This window comes from Labrus mixtus, unplaced genomic scaffold (assembly GCF_963584025.1).
Source record: "Labrus mixtus unplaced genomic scaffold, fLabMix1.1 SCAFFOLD_114, whole genome shotgun sequence".
In the NCBI taxonomy this organism is placed as follows: domain Eukaryota; kingdom Metazoa; phylum Chordata; class Actinopteri; order Labriformes; family Labridae; genus Labrus; species Labrus mixtus.
The window spans coordinates 87501-94683 of NW_026870267.1; the positions used below are offsets into that span (position 1 = coordinate 87501).

General features: G+C 47.7%; 1 long non-coding RNA gene across 1 annotated transcript in view; it reads left to right on the plus strand.

Moving 5' to 3' along the window:
• Window positions 1-616, plus strand: part of LOC132967196 (uncharacterized) — a 622-nt gene extending 6 nt beyond the window's left edge. The window contains exons 1-2 of the long non-coding RNA XR_009670649.1: window positions 1-352; window positions 463-616. The exon at window positions 1-352 is cut by the window's left edge and continues 6 nt beyond it. This is a non-coding gene — a long non-coding RNA (uncharacterized LOC132967196). The remainder of the gene's footprint in view (window positions 353-462) is intronic.
• Window positions 617-7183: the final 6567 nt, after the last annotated feature.

Here is a 7183-nt window from a genome sequence, read left to right on the forward strand (position 1 = left end):
ACAATATGCTAACATTAGCCTGCTAGCACAACAATGCCGGCCACAGGCTCGAGCTAAAACATGCATTCTTTCTAGATATTGAAACACCATCGATTGTTTGTTTGATCAATGTGGTTATTCTCATTTGCTGCTTTATAGTACAACAGAACTGGCTTCGAAGCGTTAGGCAACATCTGAATAGGCCAAGCCGAAGTAGTTGCAAAGCTAACGAGTTGCATGTCGAGGAGGCTCTGTTCAGGAGCAGGGAACAAGGGAACAGCGTCCAGACGACCCTCGGAAGCTTGGACCATTGGCACCCATTCCCCCCCACCCACTGCAGAACTTGCTGAGAAACAACTCAGACGAGGTCTTGGTATGTAATTCATAAAAATGTGAATTAACTGAAGAGTATTAGATGTGAATATTTGAATTAAATTTATAATAATTTACTTACAATTTGATATTTTTGGTCCCCATTTGCAGATCCAGCACAGCCAGACAACAAGAGCTGTTGTGAAAGCACATGGCCTCCTTTTGTATGAACATTCATCTGCAGTTTCTGGCTACAAGTACAGCTGCTGTAATATAGGAGGACTGCATGCTGTGGTAAAACCAGCAATTTGCTCCTCGCATCAAAGAGGAGACAAGACAAGACAAGAGCTAAAGTATGTAGGAGACAGGGGAGACACGACGATACGATGCACAGCATAAACAAAGACAAAACAGGCAAGCAGGGAGTAATAATAACGTTTTGCAATTTTGTATGTTGAGGGTGTTGAAGGGCCGTGTGTGTGTGTGTGTGTGTGTGTGTGTATGTGTGTGTAATTCGAGTGTATGCTTGTATATGTATATATATTTTTTTTTTCTATACCCCATTCCTATTTTTCTTCTTCTTCTTTCCTTCATTCCATTTTTCTTTTCTTTTCTTTCTTTTTTATTTTTTTTCTCCTCCTCCTTTTTCTTCTTTCCCCTTTCCTCCCCCTCTTTCTTTTTATATATATTATCATTTTTTTTACTTCAGTCATTGTGTGATGCAGGGGTGCCCCTGTCTCAGTTGCCCCCAGACCCTGTGGAGGGGGCCAGCTGGTAGGGTTGCCTACTGCTACCCTCCCGCCAAGCTTGAACAACCCCCAGACCTGATGGGAGGGGATCTGTTTGTGTTGGTGCTCGGAGGTATCATCTGATTCATTTCTTTAAGGCACAGAATTTTTATCATTGCAATTGTTTTTTTCTATGTATTTGTATATACAAAAGTGCCTTTTGCTACGACCCTCGTGTTAACCTTCCTGCTCCGCGTTCCAACCGTGGTCAGGGCGCACAGGGGAGACTTATTTATCTGCTCCAGGGCCGAAGTCGTAGTCCTCAACTTCGGGGCTAACCCCCGTAACTTCACTGGGGTGCAGCAAGGTGTAAACAGACACGGAGAGTCCAGCTTGTTATTTTTGGCTTCCGGGCCGTTTATTATGCAGAGCTTGAACTGTACTTACACTTTGCTACACATTCTGCTCCGGTCTCCGCCATCACAACGTGCCTCTCACCACACACTCGCCTCGTTCTCTCTCTCTTCTCACTCGCTCCTCTTCTCACACCCCTTCTCTAAATGTTTCACATTAATCATCAGTAAGATAACTCTGCTGCCAACACTCGCCCACTTCCTGTTCGCTTTGCAGTGATTTCTTGACCTCCGAGTCAGGACGTTGTTACAGTGACTCGGGTATGACATGAAAAATGGATTTTAAAAAGACCAAATCAGCAGAACAAAGTGGGGAGAGTCAATTAACATGATGAATGGCTGAACATAGCAGAAAGCAGGAGAAACATTTAGTGTGCCACTTCACTTTCATACATTAAGGAGCGAGCTTTAACGAGCACGCAGGTACAAAGCCTCCGTGTTGAGCCGGCGCTGAACAAGCCGGCGCTGAACGAGCCGGCGCTGTGATTAATTGAGTTTGTCACTCCGCCGTGTTCCCCTCGTGTTTTTGAAGAGTTGCTCTGAAGCGATGACAGTCGATCCATTAAAACCAGTTTTCTAAATGGTGATAATTTTGTCAAAGCAGCATCTGCTTTGGTGTCACATAATGAGAGCGTTGTGTTGCTGGGAGACGCTCAGACAGAGCGGCGTTCTAATGGCTTCAAGGCAAGTGTTAGCGCCTCTGATGATGTGACTCCTGCAGCACTTTGTGTCACACGCCTTCTTACATTCATCTCCATCAGAAGCTTTATTATTAATGTCTCACTTCGAGTCGAGCTCGTCGTGCTGAGTTCTGTTAAAGACTCAGATTTACACTTTCTCTCCAGTGATTTAACACTCAGCTCAAAGTATATTTATGTTTCCAGTTTTACTTCATCGTTAAGAGATATGATGAATAAATGTCACAAATGTTCACACGAGTCAGAGATGCATCACAGTGATTATTATTAAATGTTAGTTTTTCACATTTTACTTGAACCTCTTCTTCACTGACACAGACAAACACCTGCCTTATTTTAATGGGTGTGTATGTGACTTCTGGAGCTTCTGCAAAAAGCCCCTAGTGGACACTGGAGGAACCCGCAGGATTTTTCACTTCAGCATCAGCTTAATGTTCCTAACCCTGGGGTTGCTGCTCGGTATTGATGCTTAGCAAACGTTGTGCCAGGATCTTTCATTTCAGAGAGTTTCAAAGGTAAAGTCCATTCAATGCAGGAACAGTTCAGGGTTCCTGTTTATTTGTGAAAGGAACGTAGGTTGGGTTAAAACCCCTAACCCTTCCCCTGTGAGGAATGACTAAATGTCTACATTTTGTCATTCCTCACAACAACTGATGGACAGATGGAGTCGATGTGATTGAGCCATCCTCTTCGGTGTAGCTGCTCAAACTGCCTCATACAAATGGAGAGATGTCTGATGAGCTTTTCTTTGCTCCGACTCTTCAGCGGCTCAGGTGCCTCGTCACTGGAGAGACGGATGTCGGCTGAGGATATCAGCCATCATTTAATCAGCCTGCTGCAGCATCTGCTCTCGGCTTTTTAAATAGATGGTGTAATGAGGTGAGGAGCGCTGCTCTCTTCATGTCATCCAGTCACAGCAGGACACAAAAGACACGCCATACTGTACGTTTGTATTACAGATGCTCCCACAATTCAGCCGGGACTCCAGGAGGAAGGTCGTGATCTGTTCAGTGGACAAGCTGTGGACAGGAAATTACAATTAAACAGATGGCAGCCTGAATAAATGAGAAACTGAATCTCACAAAGATGGGGTTGTGTGAGGAAGTGGAGACACAGTTTGGGACGTAGTGTGGAGTCAGTTTGGGACGTAGTGTGGAGTCAGTTTGGGACGTAGTGTGGAGTCAGTTTGGGACGTAGTGTGGAGACAGTTTGGGACATCTCCACACAGTTTGGGACGTAGTGTGGAGTCAGTTTGGGACATCTCCACACAGTTTGGGACGTAGTGTGGAGTCAGTTTGGGACGTCTCCACACAGTTTGGGACGTAGTGTGGAGACAGTTTGGGACGTAGTGTGGAGACAGTTTGGGACGTAGTGTGGAGACAGTTTGGGACATCTCCACACAGTTTGGGACGTAGTGTGGAGTCAGTTTGGGACATCTCCACACAGTTTGGGACGTAGTGTGGAGACAGGTTGGGACATCTCCACACAGTTTGGGACGTAGTGTGGAGTCAGTTTGGGACGTCTCCACACAGTTTGGGACGTAGTGTGGAGTCAGTTTGGGACATCTCCACACAGTTTGGGACGTAGTGTGGAGACAGTTTGGGACATCTCCACACAGTTTGGGACGTAGTGTGGAGTCAGTTTGGGACGTAGTGTGGAGACAGTTTGGGACATCTCCACACAGTTTGGGACGTAGTGTGGAGTCAGTTTGGGACGTAGTGTGGAGTCAGTTTGGGACATCTTCACAGTTTGAGACGTAGTGTGGAGACAGTTTGGGACATCTCCACACAGTTTGGGACGTAGTGTGGAGTCAGTTTGGGACGTAGTGTGGAGACAGTTTGGGACATCTCCACACAGTTTGGGACGTAGTGTGGAGACAGTTTGGGACGTCTCCACACAGTTTGGGACGTAGTGTGGAGACAGTTTGGGACGTTGTAGGGAGTCAGTTTGGGACGTAGTGTGGAGTCAGTTTGGGACGTAGTGTGGAGACAGTTTGGGACGTAGTGTGGAGACAGTTTGGGACATCTCCACACAGTTTGGGACGTAGTGTGGAGACAATTCGGGACATCTCCACACAATTTGGGACGTAGTGTGGAGATAGTTTGGGACGTAGTGTGGAGTCAGTTCGGGACATCGCCACACAGTTTGGGACGTAGTGTGGAGATAGTTTGGGACGTAGTGTGGAGACAGTTTGGGACGTCTCCACACAGTTTGGGATGTAGTGTGGAGACAGTTTGGGACATAGTGTGGAGACAGTTTGGGACATCTCCACACAATTTGGGACGTAGTGTGGAGACAGTTTGGGACGTAGTGTGGAGACAGTTTGGGACGTAGTGTGGAGACAGTTTGGGACATCTCCACACAGTTTGGGACGTAGTGTGGGAGTCAGTTTGGGACGTAGTGTGGAGTCAGTTTGGGACGTAGTGTGGTAGTCAGTTTGGGACGTAGTGTGGAGACAGTTTGGGACGTAGTGTGGGAGTCAGTTTGGGACGTAGTGTGGAGACAGTTTGGGACGTAGTGTGGAGACAGTTTGGGACGTAGTGTGGAGATAGTTTGGGACGTAGTGTGGAGACAGTTTGGGACGTAGTGTGGAGTCAGTTTGGGACGTCTCCACACAGTTTGGGACGTAGTGTGGAGATAGTTTGGCATGTAGTGTGGAGTCAGTTTGGGACGTAGTGTGGAGTCAGTTTGGGACGGCTCCACACAGTTTGGGACGTAGTGTGGAGTCAGTTTGGGACGTCTCCACACAGTTTGGGACGTAGTGTGGAGATAGTTTGGCACGTAGTGTGGAGACAGTTTGGGACGTAGTGTGGAGACAGTTTGGGATGTCTCCACACAGTTTGGGACGTAGTGTGGAGACAGTTTGGGATGTAGTGTGGAGTCAGTTTGAGACGTAGTGTGGAGACAGTTTGGGACGTAGTGTGGAGTCAGTTTGAGACGTAGTGTGGAGTCAGTTTGGGACGTAGTGTGGAGACAGTTTGGGACGTAGTGTGGAGTCAGTTTGGGACGTAGTGTGGAGACAGTTTGGGACGTAGTGTGGAGTCAGTTTGGGACGTCTCCACACAGTTTGGGACGTAGTGTGGAGTCAGTTTGAGACGTAGTGTGGAGTCAGTTTGGGACGTCTCCACACAGTTTGGGACGTAGTGTGGAGACAGTTTGGGACGTAGTGTGGAGTCAGTTTGAGACATAGTGTGGAGACAGTTTGGGACGTAGTGTGGAGTCAGTTTGAGATGTAGTGTGGAGTCAGTTTGGGACGTCTCCACACAGTTTGGGACGTAGTGTGGAGTCAGTTTGAGACGTAGTGTGGAGACAGTTTGGGACGTCTCCACACAGTTTGGGATGTAGTGTGGAGTCAGTTTGGGACGTAGTGTGGGAGTCAGTTTGGGACGTAGTGTGGAGACAGTTTGGGACGTAGTGTGGGAGTCAGTTTGGGACGTAGTGTGGAGACAGTTTGGGACGTAATGTGGAGATAGTTTGGGACGTAGTGTGGAGTCAGTTTGGGACATAGTGTGGAGTCAGTTTGAGACGTAGTGTGGAGACAGTTTGGGACGTAGTGTGGAGTCAGTTTGAGACGTAGTGTGGAGTCAGTTTGGGACGTCTCCACACAGTTTGGGATGTAGTGTGGAGTCAGTTTGAGACGTAGTGTGGAGACAGTTTGGGACGTCTCCACACAGTTTGGGACGTAGTGTGGAGTCAGTTTGAGACGTAGTGTGGAGTCAGTTTGGGATGTCTCCACACAGTTTGAGACGTAGTGTGGAGTCAGTTTGAGACGTAGTGTGGAGTCAGTTTGGGATGTCTCCACACAGTTTGAGACGTAGTGTGGAGTCAGTTTCGGAGGTAGTGTGGAGTCAGTTTGGGACGTAGTGTGGAGTCAGTTTTGGACGTAGTGTGGAGACAGTTTGGGATGTCTCTACAGAGTTTGGGACGTAGTGTGGAGATACTTTGGGACGTAGTGTGGAGACAGTTTGGGACGTAGTGTGGCCACACAGTTTGGGACGTAGTGTGGAGACAGTTTGGGACGTCTCTACACAGTTTGGGACGTAGTGTGGAGATAGTTTGGGACGTAGTGTGGAGACAGTTTGGGACGTAGTGTGGAGAAAGTTTGGGACATCTCCACACAGTTTGGGACGTAGTGTGGAGTCAGTTTGGGATGTCTCCACACAGTTTGGGACGTAGTGTGGAGACAGTTTGGGACGTCTCCACACAGTTTGGGACGTAGTGTGGAGACAGTTTGGGATGTAGTGTGGAGTCAGTTTGAGACGTAGTGTGGAGACAGTTTGGGACGTAGTGTGGAGTCAGTTTGAGACGTAGTGTGGAGTCAGTTTGGGACGTAGTGTGGAGACAGTTTGGGACGTCTCCACACAGTTTGGGACGTAGTGTGGAGTCAGTTTGAGACGTTGTGTGGAGTCAGTTTGGGACGTAGTGTGGAGTCAGTTTGGGACGTAGTGTGGAGACAGTTTGGGACGTCTCCACACAGTTTGGGACGTAGTGTGGAGTCAGTTTGAGACGTAGTGTGGAGTCAGTTTGGGACGTCTCCACACAGTTTGGGACGTAGTGTGGAGACAGTTTGGGACGTAGTGTGGAGTCAGTTTGGGACGTCTCCACACAGTGTGGGACATAGTGTGGAGACAGTTTGGGACGTCTCCACACAGTTTGGGACGTCTCCACACAGTTTGGGACGGGAGTTGTTGAGAATGACTGAGGATCCAGATAAATTACGTCTCGTACAGCAGGTGCTGTAAGTCAGCTTTGATGGAGTCTGTGCCTCCAGGGTTTCTCACAGCTGTTGACACAGACAGTGTTCAGTCTGCAGGAGACAGTAGATTGATAAATACTGTCAAACGTTTCCCAGCACAGGGGAGACATTTGGCACATTTCTCTTGCCATCCTACTCAGAGGTAATTTGCATTTTGAGTTTGAGATATTTGTTGTGATTTAACAGATACTTTTCAAACTTTCTGCTCTGTGGGCTGCTCTGGTTGCATACAGTAGGTCTGTGTGTATTCCTATCTTTTACCTAAACGTCACAGTTTGGAAGTCACTGAGCGATTAA